Source organism: Malaclemys terrapin, chromosome 8 (genome assembly GCF_027887155.1).
Source record: "Malaclemys terrapin pileata isolate rMalTer1 chromosome 8, rMalTer1.hap1, whole genome shotgun sequence".
NCBI classification, from domain to species: Eukaryota; Metazoa; Chordata; order Testudines; family Emydidae; genus Malaclemys; species Malaclemys terrapin.
In genome coordinates this window covers 94681127-94698443 of record NC_071512.1, presented here as the reverse complement: position 1 = coordinate 94698443, position 17317 = coordinate 94681127, and positions in this window count along the sequence as shown.

Genomic DNA, 17317 nt, shown 5'->3' with positions numbered 1-17317 from the left:
ATCTTGTGATATTCCTTAGGAACAACTGTCAGCTCAAGGGTCAAACGTTCAAACTTAAACTACAAGAAAGAAGGATGCAGTGTTACTTCATACAGCCAGGTCATTTTGCATCTCTCACTGCACCTTCATTCCCAACGTCCTTTTTAAATGGAATGCACGGAAATAACTTCACACACACACACACACACACACACACACACGCACACACACACCCCAAAATGCAGCCAACCTGGTGCAGAGCATGACAACTGCAAACCAGTGAGCAAAGATGCTGTATAACTGTTTAGGTTTAGGGAGTGAAGAATAGTGCATCCCACTGAAACAATGTTGGCGGGTGGGGGCGTATTTAAATAAACAGAACACAGTTAATATGCAAACTGCATTTAGCCTACTGGAATTAGAGTTGTGAAAGATCTGTGTTCATTAATGGCCACAGGTTCTTATGATCCCAGTTCTGTTCTATTTAGGGCCTTCAGTAGCACAGCACCTTACCCCCACACTTGGCACTGGTTAAGTACTGTCTCCACATAAAGCATGCCACCTATTAAACTATCAACCATTATTTCCCATGGCAGCTCCTTGGTAACCTACTACTGAGGTGCAACCCCATCTAAGTTCATGATGAGAAAATTGATGAGAACCTATCCTGAGGTATGGCTGGATGTAGCCTTAACAGCAACAAAGACAATAACAGCAACAGGTATAAGAGTTGGAAAGGAGACAGAAAGTTCACTGCACCCCTCCCCATTCCCTCCTCATTATTAGGGCCCTACCAAATTCACGGTCCATTTTGGTCAATTTCATGGTCACAGGATTTTAAAAATAATAAATTTCATTATTTCAGCTATTTAAATCTGAAATTTCACAGTGTTGTAATGGTAGGGGTCCTGACCCAAAAAGGAGTTGTGGAGGGGGGGGTCACAAAGTTATTGTAGGGGAAATTGCGGTATTGTTATTCTTACTTCTGTGCTGCTGCAAGCAGCGGCTCTGCCTTCAGAGCTGGGCAGCTGAAGAGCGGTGGCTGCTGGTCAGGAGCCCAGTTCTGAAAGCACAGCCGCTGCCAGCAGCAGCGCAGAAGTAAGGATGGCATGGTATGGTATTACCACCCTGTGCTGCTGCCTGCAGAGCTGGGCACCCAGCCAACAGCCGCCGTTCTCGGGCTGCCCAGCTCTAAAGGCAGCAACACAGAAGTAAGGGTGGCCTGGTATGGTATTGCCACTCTTACTTCTGAGCTGCTATTGGCGGAGCACTGCCTTCAGAGCTTGGCACCTGGCCAACACCCGCCACTCTCCGGCCACCCAGCTCTGAAGGCAGCACAGACGTAAGAGTAGCAATACCACAATCACCAAAAATAACCTTGTGACCCCACTGCAACTCCCTTTTGGGTCAGGACCCCCCATTTGAGAAACGCTGGTCTCCCGCATTAAAGCTATATAGTATAGGGTATAAGCACTCAAAGACCAGATTTCACATGTGGAGGCCAGATTTTACGGTCTGTGATGCATTTTTCATGGCCGTGAATTTGGTAGGGCCCTACTCATTCTTCTGGTAGAGATGCCCAGACTCTACAAGTATCTCTTGTTAATTTTAGATTCCAAGGATTCTGGATATGGAAGTAGAGAGAGAGCAGTAGCAGTATGGAGCTTAGTGCACATGAATTATGGTGATGGGGAGTAGCCAAGCCACACATATGTACTACAACCCCTCTGTGTTACACTAGCATCTCTTTAGTCTATTACATGTATTTCAACTTCCGATCCAAGAGATTTCAAAGAATCTGCTAGTGACCTTTTAACACTTTGTTGGTTTGATTTTATTTGTTTATTGCTGCCTCTTACAGAATCCTAGGATAACAATCCATGGCCAGGAACCTCAGATGTGCCTGGTGATGGTGCCCCAGTGTGAGACACCTTAAAGGCGCCCAGTTTCAGAGAGTGGGGGTTGCAGCACTTCCTAACAATCAGGCCCCTTAGGGAGTCTCACATTGGGCACCCAACACCAATAGTCAATTTAGAAAAATCCAAGCCCCTCAGAGCTCTCAGCCATTGCTTGTCCTGAACATTATTTCTTCCTTGTCCCTGTAAAATATGTATTTGCTCTTTTGCAGCTTTCCCCCAAATTTCTCTTCAGTGAACAGGGATGCGAATGATAGTTTAGGTTTTTTTTTCTTCTCTTTCTGATAAAGCATGTGATGGGGATGCCAAACACAGCATCATGATCTCAAGTCAGAAACAAGATCCAGCAGTAGATGAAAACTTAAAACTCCTGCCTGCATCCAAATGAATCTTTTAATCACTAATAATGAGGTACAAAGAAGCTGAATTGTTTCCAAACAGCTGTTTTTCATGATTCACTGGCTTTCTTATGAAGTCTTTTAGACCTACCTCCTCTGTTGTTCCCCATCATGTTGTCGGCGCTTTCAGATGGCCTAAACTATCAATTATAATTTTTACTATGGTCAATTTATTTTCATTAAGATTAACAATTCTGAATGAAATGTCGTCTCTCCACAATCTTCCAGACATCGTTGTATATGTTTATACCTCCCCTTTCAATCCTCTTTGGCCTACTCTGAATTTAAGACCAAATTCTCTACTGGTATAAGCCCACACACTGAAGCCAATAGAATTGCACTATTTACACGAGTCAAAAAATTGGCTAATCACATGCAGACATGTTGGATCTTTCTCACCTTCTTTGCTTTGTTTCAGCATGAGCATCTTGAAACATGGATAGCCCTGTTTTCCAGATAGGGAATGAGGCAACCGGTCTACAAACCTGCTTTTTTGCCTACCCATGAAAAGTACCATTCTCCTCTAAACAACCTAGGATATATCATTGTTATAATTTTCACTTCACCATCATGTTCCAAATAAGACCACAGTGCTGGAATTCCTTCTGTCTACATATGCCTTTCTCCTCTATTTTCTTTGTCATGCTTCTTGATGTTTTAATTTTCTGGGATTTCCCCTCATATCTCTCTTCCTCCCACATCCTCTCCCAATTTATATTCTGAGGCCTGGTCTACACTACGGGTTTAGGTCGACTTTAGCAGCGTTAAACCGAATTAAGCCTGGACACATCCACACAACGAAGCCCTTTCTTTCGACTTAAAGGGTCCTTTAAACCGGTTTCTTTACACCACCGCCGACGAGGGGATTAGCGATAAAACCGGCCTTTGCGGGTCGGAATTGGGGTAGTGTGGACGGAATTCGACGTTATTGGCCTCCGGGAGCTATCCCACAGTGCTTCATTGTGACCGCTCTGGACAGCACTCTCAACTCAGATGCACTGACCAGGTAGACAGGAAAAGACCCGCGAATGTTTGAATTTCATTTCCTGTTTGCCCAGCGTGGAGAGCACAGGTGACCACACAGAGCTCATCAGCACAGGTAACCGTGATGGAGTCCCAGGATCGCAAAAGAGCTCCAGCATGGACCGAACGGGAGGTACGAGATCTGCTCGCCATATGGGGAGATGAAGCAGTGATAGCTGAACTCCGTAGCAGTAAAAGAAATGGAAAAGTATTAGAAAAGTGTAAGGCAATAAAGTACTTACATAAACGTATACAGGAAATAGACCTTTTTCTTTCAATGTTTGCCTGTTCCACCTTGAATGGCTGGGATGTGTATAAAGCCATAAAAGTGCATTGTTTCATATTGGTAGTGAAGTAGGTGCTAATGGGTACATATCAGCCTGCACTGGAAATACAGCATCTCTCTAACAAGTTGTCAATCTTAATTAAGACATCAACACGTCAAATTAAGAAGGTATTGCTGCACAGTCTATTGCTGAACTGCATGTCAGGTGAAATAAGCACTAATTATACACTTAGCCAAATATACCCACTCAGTATTGCTTCAAAACTAAGGTCACTGAGTTATTATGAAGTGGTAGTTTACACAATTTTAGATTCCACCAAGTGGCAGGTGGCCTTACAAATATGCAACTCAGCATGTTTTGTTTGGTCCCCACAGCTGTGCTGCCAATCAGTTAAGGATGGCTGCGAGTAAATGCTAATTAGCTTCTGTTGATCTGCATATTCCAGCAGCCTCCCAGGATTCCCATTTTGATATGCAAGATTGCCAGTTGGGTATGTGATTGAATTAAGAACCAAGAAAAGATTTTATCTTCCATGCAGGAAAATGTGGGTCTGAATCCCCAACAGAGGCTGTTATCACTCTGATTTATGTTTGGCAGTTCCTGTCATCATAGTGGTGGCAAAGGCTCAGTGCTAGAGGGTGCTGCCTTCCTTCTTATGAAGGCAAAAGAACCTCCTAGCCCTATTACGAGTTAACATTCTTACCATCTGGTATCTGATCCATCCCTGGCATTTCCATTTGCGAGGATTCTGCATGTCTGCTTCCCCAGTCCCAGCAGATGTTATCATGTAGGTTGAATGGGCCTTGAAAAAAAATATGACCAAACAAAATATAAATTCTACAAGGGCAGAAAGATTTTGGTTTTTTTGCCATGGTGGAGTGAAGAAAATGAGAGTCAGAGGGGTCCTTGGTATCCTGTTAATAGTAGGCTACATTTGCTAGGCCTGCAAAGAAAGGAAATGGTTAGAAAATTGTACTACTGGAACCAGTGTATTTAGATTTTGCACCTGTGCTTCATCAGGGAAAAATAATGATCTCACTAGATAAACATTGCAATAACAATTTTCAAAAATTTTCCTTGGCTCTGGTATTAGCAAGTTCTGATTCCCTGCAGTGATGAAACAATATTTCTTGGAAACCACTCACAGAATAGGATAGCAAAATAAAATTTGTGTCATCTTTTAGAATTTTTTTTTTTTAATGACCCAGATCAGACATTGCAGGAAAAAAATGATTATTTAAGTCTGGCGCCAAGTTTGTGTATGTTTTTATCATATTGTTTCTTACGTTTTAAAAAGCATAAATCAAAAAAGGTTGGCTTCAGACCAATGGAACATTGTATGCTGCTTTCAAAATGCCAAGGAACAGATCTTCCATAGGGACTTAACGTTATTTTTTTTTTAAATGATGCCATTTCTCCCATTCATGAAGCTTGTCAGCACCCTCTCTAAGCAAGACACCTAAGTAAATGAACATTAGTACTTTAATAGAGTTCACAGAGGAAATTAATATGTAAGTGACTTCATTCCAGTCTTCAGTAGCACATTTAATAGACAAGAGCCCAGAAATGTGGTAACGATAAATACCACATTAAAAGGCACCTGGAAAGAGACTATTCCCCGCCCCACCCTTACACAGTTGAAGACAGTGAAAACCTCACTCTCTTTTAGAAGATATTAATAAGCACCAAGATACAGTACTCTATTATGTAATAAAATGTGTGCCAGGTACAATAAAATAAGATATAAAGGGCTCTATTCATGGAGCTATAATGAATAATACACTCATGTCAAATATATATTAAAATAAAAGCTACCTGCCCATGAATCCTAAATCCAAACATGATGTAGGAAGTCTGTTTTTTCCTCACACACTCTTTACAAATGCAAATGCAGTCCTGGGGCTCATTCTTTAAAGAGAAAAAGGTTTTGGAATTTGGAGTGAGATGAAAAAAAAAAAATCAGAACGTCTCCTTTGAATCAAAGAACAATCTTTAATAAGAGAAGAAAAAGAACCTTAGCTGTAATTCCCTCTGCCGATAGGAAATTATGTCAGTGACAAAACCTGTAGTATTTTTGTGAATTACATGGATGTTTTTAAAGTTCAGGGAGTTAATTCATAAATGAAGCCTAGAGCTCCTAAGCCTGAAAATACCTAAAACTGAATTCCATCCAGCTAGGTTTCTATACGATGCCTATATCATCATCTAAGGTCTAGTTCAGCAAGGCATTCAAGCACATGCTTACCTTTAACCATGTGCTTAAATCCCATTGAAGGTAATAAGAATGAAACATGCTTATTCACTTTCCTGAACTGGGGCCTAAGTGTTTTCCAGAGTTATTAAGCATGCCACATTATATTTCTATTTCTCTGTGATCCAGACAGCAGGACTCAGCTTAGTTTGTTTTTTGTCTGGCTCTTATTTTTGTAGGGAGACTGTAGAATACCTGTCAAAGAAGTGGTGTGTGCATTTTTTGCTCTGTAGGTGCTAAGAATCACAGATGCTCTGATATTACCTGGGAGTGAGTCCCAGGCTTGTGGGCTAGGCACTGAGAAAGCTCCACCTCCTGCACCCATGGGTTTCGCTCTGAGGTTGGCAGCCCTGTTTTCTCCCTGGAGAACTGAAATCTTGAATTTAATCAGCATTCAATGCAGTGCCTGTGAAGAGAATGGAGTAATGTCGGAGGTAACGTCTCTCAGTAGCATGAGTTGCTGCTAATAGGATGCTGTGCTCTGAACTAATTGAACTTTTTTTAAATGTTGGGGATTTCACACACAGATACAGGGAATTACAATAATCAACAGTAGTTCTTCAACAGAAGCTCATTATTCAAGATAGCAACTTCATCCTTCGCCATCCAGTGGAAGTTATACAAAGCAATGAGAATTGATTTTACAAAGAAAAACAAAGGCTCTTTTGATCTTCACCCCATAAGCTATGAATTCATTTAGCGTTATACCTGATGGCTGGGGCATGATGAAATGGCATAGGAACCAGTAAGTGCCCTGACACGGATTCCAGCAATGATCACTCAATTTTCCAATTAAATACTCATTTGCACTTCCATAATGCCCATGGTTCAAAGAACCCTGAAGTCAACTTACAGCAGTATCTACACCACGCTATGTCGGCGGGAGACGCTGTCCTGTCGACATAGCTTCCACCTCTGGGGAAGGTGGAGTACAAACGTCGATAGGAGAGCGCTCTCCCATTGACTTAGTGTGTCTTCACCAGACCCACTAAATCAAAACCGCTGCATCGATCGCAGTGGTGCCGATTTAGCCGGTAATGTAGACATGGCCTTTCTGCACAACTCCCAACTCTATTTGTTTAAAGGATGGTTGCTTTGTGATGAGATCTCCAGTCTAGACTACACAAGAGCAGACTGCCTGGAATGGAAAGTCCAAGCAGCCTGATAGACAAAGTTGCTGGGGACATTCATCTTATATAGATGACCAGTGACGTCTTTTGCTTCCTAATATGTACACCCAAGAGTGAACTCATTCCTGAGCATATACCACATGAGCCTGTGTAAGTGCCAGGAAAGTAGCTCAACAACTAAATCTTGTGCCCTTTATAAGCAAGAAGACATTGCATTAAGTATTGATTTTTAACCCATTTTTGGTTACTGGATAATTATTTTAATATTTAAATAGTCCTTTTAATCAAAGGTTTTCAAAATGCTTTATAACCACTATGTTTCATAACACACACACACACACGACGTAGGCAACTACTACACCCATTTTACAGATGGGTAAACTGAGAGAGGGGGACGTTGAATGCAATTTGCTCAAATTCATACAGTAAGTTAGTGGAATTGTTGGGCCTAGAACACAGGAATCTAGTCCTCAGCTCCTGAGTCTTCATTAATTATATCTTATAGGCTCATCTCTTCTGTTTTGAATCCATCCATGAAAGTTACTCTAGGTCTGCCCTCTTGATTTCTTGGGATATACCAGGGATATAGGCTCAGGGACATCTTAAGTACCTTTAACATCAGTTTAGTTCTTTCATATACTGAAAATAAGTGAAGCATATACAGATACAATTTCTTTAGCTCCTAGTGTCATTGGTTTTTTGGTTGTTGTTTTTTTGGTTAGAATTGATGTAATAAATAGCCCAAAGTGGTGTGCATGTTACAGAATAATTGTGAACGTCATTGATTTTATTATTAGATGACCTAACAACAAATAGATTTAACAATTTTAGGATACAGTATTTTGAAAAAAAAAAAATCATTCTCCTATTCTTCTCTTCCACTAAATGAACTGCTGGAATTCTCAATATCTGTTGCAAAGAGACTGAGGTGGGAAAAATCAATACATTAGTTATTATTTATTAAATCAAAATAAAGCTCTGTGTGCACATTTCTCTCTGATATTCCCACTTTATCAATATCCGTGGGAGACTGCATTCCCCTGGGGGAGTAAAACAGAGTTTTTGATTTTCAGCCATTAGTTTTGCAAAAGTATTCCAAGCATAACACTGCAATAAATCCCAGAAAAGGAAAACTTGGGCTAAATAAAGGTAAAATTTCCCATCAATGAGACCTAGGCTTTGGAATTAGCTTTCAAAGGAAGCAGAAAGCCCCATTATTTGGGACACTTAAATACTAAAAGTTTTACTGTAGGACACAATCTTGCACTAGCAGTAAAATGGAATGGATGACTCTAAGTTCTGTGATACGGTCTTGAGAGTCTCAGTGGTGGGAACTTGGTTGTCAAGGGAAGAAGTCTGATCAGAGGAAGAAGACCTTAAAAGTGGTTTTATAAGGCTCCAGCCTATGTAAGGAGACTTATCTGAACCAAACCCCATCACTAGTTGCCTGTAGCCTTACAATAGTTCATTTACAGCATGACTCAGGGGATCTGGATATGTTAACCTTGTGAACATAGTGCAAAGCTCTTTTTCTCTACAGCTCATGGTTAGTGGGTGAGCTGAAGATGTGAGATGGTTAGATACAGGGACATTATTACTGTGGTGGGCAATATCAATATTAAAAGGAATTGTGGAGGCAGTGTATATTGTGACATTTTATATGTAATATGGTTTACCTTTTGTTAAAGTGCTGAGCTTCAATAAAAACTAAACTAATTAAATACACAAATTTCCACCCACACAAATTTACTTCCTCTAAAAATTCTTGTCTGTTCCATAGACTTGGGCCCAAAATCCCCATAGTTCAAATCCAAACTGTCACAAAGTTTGGGGGTGCTAGGATCTGAGTGGGTTAGTTTGGGTTCTTTTAATATAAAACCCCACACACCTCTGAATGAGAACAATACAAAAGCATGTTAAGACTGACAGCCAGGATGTAAAATCCCCATTCTCTCCTCACACACAAAAAGTATGAAAACATTTATTATGAAACATATTTTTCCGTACTGTATTGCAGAATGTAAACAAGTTCTTGTGACATATGGGGCCATGTGTTTCCTTAAAGAGGTGTTATGTATGTCAGAAGCAGCATATGTATCGTGTGATGCAGCTACCACCATGGTAAGCATTTGTTATTGCCTAATGAACAGGTGCATGCAACCCCCATGTAAATAGATGTCACTGCTGTGCTAAGGCTCCTTTTACTTGTGTCTCCTTCTTTAGAAGAATGTATATTTTCTACATCGATATACTTGCCACTTTCCCTATTATAGATTTTACTTTAATGCACAACAGGTGTTCGAAGGAAGAGTCAGACCAAGGATGAACTGTTTTTTTAGTTCTGTAAGGTACTCAGATACCACGATGACAAGCGCCATATAAATCTCTAGACATGTACAGTAGATGCATGATTCAAGTTTTGCAAAGGAAAATAATCGGATATAGAAAAATCTTAAATTATAGACAAAAGGCACAATTAGTTGCTTTTTTGTCCATTTAAAAAAAAAACACCCTACTTTTCCTGCTGGAAAGAATAAAACAGTTGATGAACAGTCTGCACTCAGCCACATTATCAAAAACATAGAGAAGCTTGTATCTAGGGATGGTTCCTTGTTTTATCTAGTAGCCATTCTGAGTGGCTTCTTGTGGAGCAGCGGAGGCCGAGACCAAAAGAGTAAAAACCACCACCAAGGGTTTTTATTAAGACAACAATTGTGTAGCTCCAGAAGCAGCTGCAGCAGCAGCAGCCGCTGACCGTAACTAAAAAGCAAACATTACGTAACTATAATTAGAATTCTAGTTATAAGGAGGAACTAATCCCATTAATAATTTCATAAATCCGTCTCCAGTCCCTACAGGTGGCCATCTGGTTCTGACGGCATGTCTATCAGGCCCAACATCCTATCAGTTATCCTGTATTGTCAGTGGCAAAGTAAAATTACTGGAACCAGTTAGATGGTCTGAAATATCTCTGCTTTGCTCTTGGTAAGCAGGTGCAAGATGAATGAAGTTCCATACTCAACCATCTGACAGTTTGTAAGCGTATGGTCCTTTTTTCGCAGCAATTTTCAGTGGAGACATGAACCTGGGTTCTCTTTTTTGTAAGATTTCAGGTTTTTGTACTCTTACAAATGAGACACATTCAAATTTTAGATAAAACAACATTTATCTGTATGTGCTGTATATTTTTGTTGTTTCTGTTGAATATTTTTCTTATATCCAGCTGCACAGATATATCAAAAGCGGCTCCCAGTAATCCAGCAATGTTTAATTTAGTATGCATTTCTCTGCTATGTAATAATTCAGGCGGTGACCTTTGCATTGCGGCATGGCCCATAGCCCTGTAGATTTGTAAGAAATTTGTAACGAAGGTCCTCCATGCTTTTCTTTCCAACATAGCGGTATGTAGATTCAAACTTCTGTTGAATCATTCGATTTCTCCATAAGCTTGAGGGCCATACATGGATGATCTTCTATGTCTAATGTTCCTCTCTGCCAGAAAAGTTTCAGATCCCAGCAAAGGTAAATTGCGTTCTGTTGTCCAATACTAATTCTTTCTAGTTCTGTTTCTTGCTAAAGACATCAACTGAAGTAGTTGATCAAGTGATAGCATAGCAACAGTCACTTGGGGCATGGTCAAATGGACCTCTAATATCAATGGCAAGTTTTTGCCATGTTGCATCTGGAAAAAGGCTGTAACGGTGGCACATGCGTCACCACTGTCTTCTGACGTTAACTGCCAAATAACACGTTTTTATAGCCATCTGAATTGGCATTTGGCCAAATTCAGTTTCAGCCCTGTTGTTCTGATGCGGCATAGTATACAGGGAAGATTTTTCTGTGTTCCTCAGGAGACTTCACGAACACAATATCATCACCAAAATAACTCTGGACTCCAGGCTGGTTACTGAGAATCACTAACATCGTTCTTTGGAAAGTGCTGGGTGCTGATGCAAATCTGTATGGTACACGTTTAATGTGGAATAGCCCATTTGCATAATAAACGCTGTGAAATCTCTGCTGTCCTCCTTAGCACAAGCTGGGGATATGCACTCTGTAGATCAAAAGTAGAAAACATTTTTGCACCATGAAGTTCCATGAACACTTATTTTGTATGTGGGAGTGGCTGTCTGTCAATCAGAACGCCTTTATTCGGCTCCCTTAAGTCTATGCAAAGATGAATTCTTCATCACCACGATCAGTGAGACCTATTCAGATGATGTAATTGCTTCAATAGTACCACATGGTATTTGGTTTTCAAGCTCTTGTGATAATCCCTGACCGAGGACAATAGATGGGCAACGTCTGTCATACGGGTGTCATATGAGGTCAAAGTTAAATTTTGTGAACAAATCCAAATGCACAGCCAAGGGGCTCCTCTGTACTAGCCTCGTTAAGCACAGAGACTGGAGTTTCTGCTGTAGTGGTGCCCGGTTGGGGTAGAAGCAATGCACCCATTGAGGACCTGCATGTTTAGTGCAGCAAACAAATCTCTAAGATAGGACTACCCCTATGCACAATACAGAATTCCACCAGAATGCAGTATGAATCAACAATCAGAGTTACAGGTAAGCAACCAAGCACAGGAATGTGGTCCATCAAGTAGTACACTAGGTGTAAGCTTGCTTCAGTAGGTGGCACCCACCCAAAGTATTACAAGTAAATTGAATCTAGTATAGTTCCACTGCCTGGGGCTTCCCTCTTGCTGTAGCAGAAATGTGAACAGTACACGTTCTTATATCCGCCACGCGTGTAGAGCTGCTTCCATCCACTCTCAAAACAGTAGCCTCAGGCACAGTAATTGCACTTGTTTGTTGCTTAGGCTGGTTGCTTCAGCATATCTTAGCAAAATGTTTAGTCTTTTTGCAATGATTGCGCTGAGCTGCCTTTGCAGGACATGCTGTGTAGTTTGCAGTATGTTGTGTAGATCCACAGCGGTAACATACTTTTCCTTGCGTGTTTGGAAGTCACTGGACCAGTGACTTCTCATTTGCATTGCCTCAACTACTTTGTTGTAGTCCACCTCTGCAGTGGTTCCATGGCTTGGATCACACCTGCTATATCTGGACCCACTATTTTCACCTCTGCCATAGCTGACTCTATGGGATTAGCAATGATTATGGCTTTTTGTAATGTCATACCCAATCCAAACAGTAGGTACAACTGTTTGCTCCAAAAACTGATCTCGAATAATTTCATCTGCCGTGTTGCCAAAATCACGTGACAATCAATTCTCTCAAAGCTGCAATATTCAGATCTGTCAACTCCCCAGCTTCTATTTGTACTGACAGAATTTATAGTGTTCTGCTACCACATTTATTTTAGACACAAAATTCTTTAATGCAGACAGTGCAGTATCATATTCATCATCCAGAAGGGGAAGAGTGTAGAATATATGCTGCCCTTCTGCACCAAGGCAGTGAATAAGGAGGACACGTTTTCTTGGTTCAGAAAGTTCTCCGCCCTTAATTGCAAGGATATAGGTCTCAAACACTCAAATCACTGGCCATCATGTACAGCCCCCAGCTAAAACCTCTCCAGCACATTATCAACGATCTACAATCTATCCTGGAAAACAATCCCTCACTCTCACAGATCTTGGGAGACAGGCCAGTTCTCGCTTACAGTCAGCCCCCCAACCTGAAGCAAATATTCACCAGCAACTACACATCACACCACAGAAACACTAACCCAGGAAGTCTAACTAACCAAGGAGACTCTTGCCTATATGCTCGGGGTCTTACTGATCGCCATATTTGGGGTCGGGAAGGAATTTTCCTCCAGGGCAGATTGGCTGAGCCTCTGGAGGTTTTTCGCCTTCCTCCGCAGCATGGGGCAAGGATCTCTAGCAGGAGGGTCTCTGCCGATTGAAGTCACTTAAAACAGGATTGGGGACTTCAACAGCAGAGTCCAGGGAAGGGGTAGGGACGGTTTTATGGCCTGCAGCACGCAGGGGGTCAGACCAGATGATCATAATGGTCCCTTCTGACCTTAAAGTCTATGAGTCTATGAATCAATCCCTGTAGCAAACCTTGTTGCCTACTCTGTCCCCATATCTACTCTAGTGACACCATCAGAGGACCCAACCACATCAGCCACACCATCAAGGGCTCATTCACCTGCACATCTACTAATGTTATATATGCCATCATGTGCCAGCAATGCCCCTCTGCCATGTACATTGGCCAAACCGGACAGTCCCTACATAAAAGAATAAATGGACACAAATCGGACATCGGGAATGCTAACATACAAAAGCCAGTAGGAGAACACTTTGATCTCCCTGGACATTCTATAACAGATTTAAAAGTAGCTATACTTGAACAAAAAAACTTCAGAAACAAACTTCAAAGAGAAACAGCAGAACTAAAATTAATTTGCAAATTTAACACCATTAATTTGGGCTTGAATAGGGACTGGGAGTGACTGGCTCGTTACAAAAGCAGCTTTGCCTCTCCTGGAATTGACATCTCATCATCTATTATTGGGAGTGGACTACATCCACCCTGATTGAATTGGCCCTGTCAACACTGTTTCTCCACTTGTGAGGAAACTCCCTTCTCTTCATGTGTCATTATATAATGTCTGTATCTGTAATTTTCACTCCATGCATCTGAAGAAGTGTTTTTTTTACCCACGAAAGCTTATGCCCAAATAAATCTGTTAGTCTTTAAGGTGCCACCGGACTCCTTGTTGTTTTTGTGGATACAGACTAACATGGCTACCCACTGATACTCAGAACTATTGTACGCAAAACCCTGAATCTAATTGTGAACAATGGTGCCCAGTCAGCATCATAGAGACAGCATCAGACCATTTTTAGTAAACAAACATTTAACACACAGCCCATTGGAAATGGTATTTGGAATACTTATGAATAGTTTTTAAACAAAAGATATTAGATAGTAAGTCTGCTGGGGTCTTCATATATGTAACTTCCCCACTTTGTTGCTGTTACATATATTTAAATACAAGGGTTCAACAGAACATTTATGCTCCTATACTTTAGTACACACATTCCCCTTTCATCTTCTTCTGGAAGGGATTTCTCAGTCTCTACAATGTGGCCATAATATGTGGTGTGACAAACCTGTGTCTCACTTCTGAGCTTTAGAAGAATGGCAGCTTTTCTCCTTTCCAAACACTTCAGAGCCTGGGGGCCGTTCAGCTAGCAGCATTCCAGCCCTTGGGTTAACAGACGACTAGTCTCCTCAGTCGCAGACATGATAGGAAATTTATCAAAGGCTCTCACTCTATACGGCACTATGTTTTCCCTGCAAGCTCTGGTAAGACTTTACAAGCCCTCACCTCTCTGAGCTCTGCCCCATTCTCACTTTAACTGGAACAAAATCACAGATAAAATTATATAATATATTATATCTGTGAATTATATAAATTCACAAATTCTGTACTCTAGGAATCACAAATGCTCCCCTCCCAGCTCTCCCTCTATGTTCATAAAACCCACCATGGGGGACCAAACATCATCCTACTGGAGGGCTTCCTTCGTACATAAAGCTGGAATCGCACTCACCCTGGAACCCAGGCCCCACAGCAGACACATCTCTTGGTCCTCTGTCAATCAGCCACTAAGTCCATAGGGCTGTCTTTAACGCCTATATTTATGAATTCACCTCTCACACTTCCAAACTCTGATTCACTCAGCTCTGAAATGGTGACTTTGTATAGGATCTACAAAACCTGCTTCCTTTAAATGGAAATTTCCTATGGAGCTTCTGAAACAGCTGCAGAGCTTGTCCAGTAACGGACACACTCTACTTCTGGATGTTTCTGGGCCTTTGTAGCTGAGATGCCCTGCTCAGCTCAGCAGGTGTGCAGAAACACAGTATTCTAACTAAAATACACGTCTCCTCCCCACTGCTTCTCTCCCTTTGTTTGGATGGAAAAAAATCAAATGCTGCAGTATGAAGCATGCGGGTTACACTGGCAATCCCCTCTTTCAGGAAACTCAAGCAGAACATGAATAACCGGATCCCAGGGAGCAATTCTGACTCTATTTAGAGAGATTAAGGCAGAGCAAACTTTCCTGCTGTTTGCAACAGCTTTCTCAAAAAGTAACTATCATAAAACTAACAACAATGCAGCATTTCTTCAAAGACTGAAATAGTGCTCGTACACTATGAAAAATAACTATATGAAACAGCGCCATCTGGTGATCCCCACTGTAACAATATTTTATCTTAGTAAAACCGCACTGGAAAAAAATCTACATTTCTTTGCATATTGCCGTATGATTTTTTTTCATTTTCTGTATATTCATTGACAATCATCATTTCTGGATTTCTGCAAAAATGAATGCATGTTTCCCAGTGAAAACATGCCTAAGGAAATCAGTCAATTCATGATGGCTAGACAGAGGAAAGATTAGAAGAGTAGCTTAGGAAAGGAAGAATGGTCCTCCGGTGAGGGTATTAGCCTAGAATTTGGGAGTGCTGGGTTCAAGTCCCTGGTCTACAACAAACTTCCTGTATGAACTTAGACATATCACTTAATCATTCTGTGCCTCAATTCCCCATCTGTAACATGGGGATAATAGCACTTCTCTGCCCCACAGGGGTATTGTGAGAATAAATACATTTTAGACGTGAGGTGCTCAGATGTTATAGTAATGGATACCATAGATAGGGACTTAATTTATCTGTGTGTAATTTTTTTCAATTAACAAATATACATGTATATATTTTTTTTTACATATGATTTGACAGACTCCCTATCTCCTTCATTTGACTTCTTAGATTATATGCTCTTTAGGACAAGGATTGTATTTTTCCATGTGTTTGTACACACCTAGCACAAGGGGTCCCTGCCAACCCCAATCCTGATCAGGGCCTCTATGTGCTACTATAATATAAATATTAACTAATAAAATATGCTGAATGAGATGGATTTATGTCAAACATCTAAAACAATGTTAATTCCCCCAAATGGGTTTATCTTCCTTTGCCAACAGAATAATCTTGGTACCATTTCTGCTGAGAAATTCACAATTTCATTCAAACAATTTCTCGTAACACCAATGAGGCTGTCGGTTTTACAGTCCCATTTGCCATCAGCACATTGCTCCCTAACACCCAACTAAGGGCATTGGTTCAGTACTGACTGAGTAAAGAGCACTACCTTTACTCACAACTTCCCTTCCTACAACACCTGGATTTTTCAGGGACGTATCTCAGACAAGTACTGACCTGATCTGACACGGCTTAGTTTAAGATCAGATGAGCTCACAGCCTACAGCGAGTGGTATGGCTGCAGGCCATAGCAGAAAGAGTAGAGTATCCAGGGATCAGAAAAACAGATTCCTTTCTTCTGTATTTTCTTTTGTTGCTTTTCCAGCATGCTCAGTACTGGTGCAGCAGAGAGAAAACAGTCGACTGAGTTCAAATGATACTTAAACTTCAATTATTTAGAAAGCATTAAGGGCCTCAGAGAAATGCTCTGAAACAGCCTTGCAAGCAAGTTTTAGCGCAGTCCTTGTTTCTGAGCAGAAGGGTGGGCTACAGTGCAAGTTTGAACTTTAAATAAAGAAAACAATGGATGCCTGCTCAATAAATTCCCATCTCTTCCTATTGTGCTGATCACTTTAAGCATAAAAGCATTCACCGTTACACAACTCAGATATTCCCATAGGTTTTTCTAAATAGTAAATGTCTGATTCATATAAAAACCAAATTCAAAATATAAAATAAATGTTATTAACCTCACTCCCGGAGGGAGCCCATCTTTAACTGTACCCCTTTTAGGACTCCCAAGTCTTGCTTGTGGACCCTTTAATAGTGGTCTATAGACTTGACTCTCCCCCTTTATTCCTTCAGTAGGGAGGAATCATCAGTTCTTTTAAATGGCCATGCCCTACAATAGTCATTGCACAATGAACCATTGTCATACACACATATGCTATGGTTGTCTGTAGGGTTGAACCTGGCACATTCAACATCAAAATACTGGGCTTGAGCAAGGTAATAGTCAGCAATGCTAGTCATTAGAGGAACACATGATCACACACAACTAACCAGTGTATTTCAAAAAGAGAGTACAGGGAAAAGTCAGGAAGTAGCAGAACTCTGCAGTGCAAAACAGAGTGCAGAACTGTAGGGGGGAAGTTCCTGCAGGTAGAGAGCAGAAGTCTCATTTGAGTGTGTGGCCCAGAAAATTAATGTGCAAGGCACAATGCTAGGAAAAGAGTGCTTGTGAAGGAGACCATGTATGGGCCAGATTCTGTCCCCGCCAACTCACACTGAATCATTACCTTACTTCACAAATGGTCACTGTACGCCAGCAGCCTAGCTCACCAGCCCAGGAAGGATCCATCCCC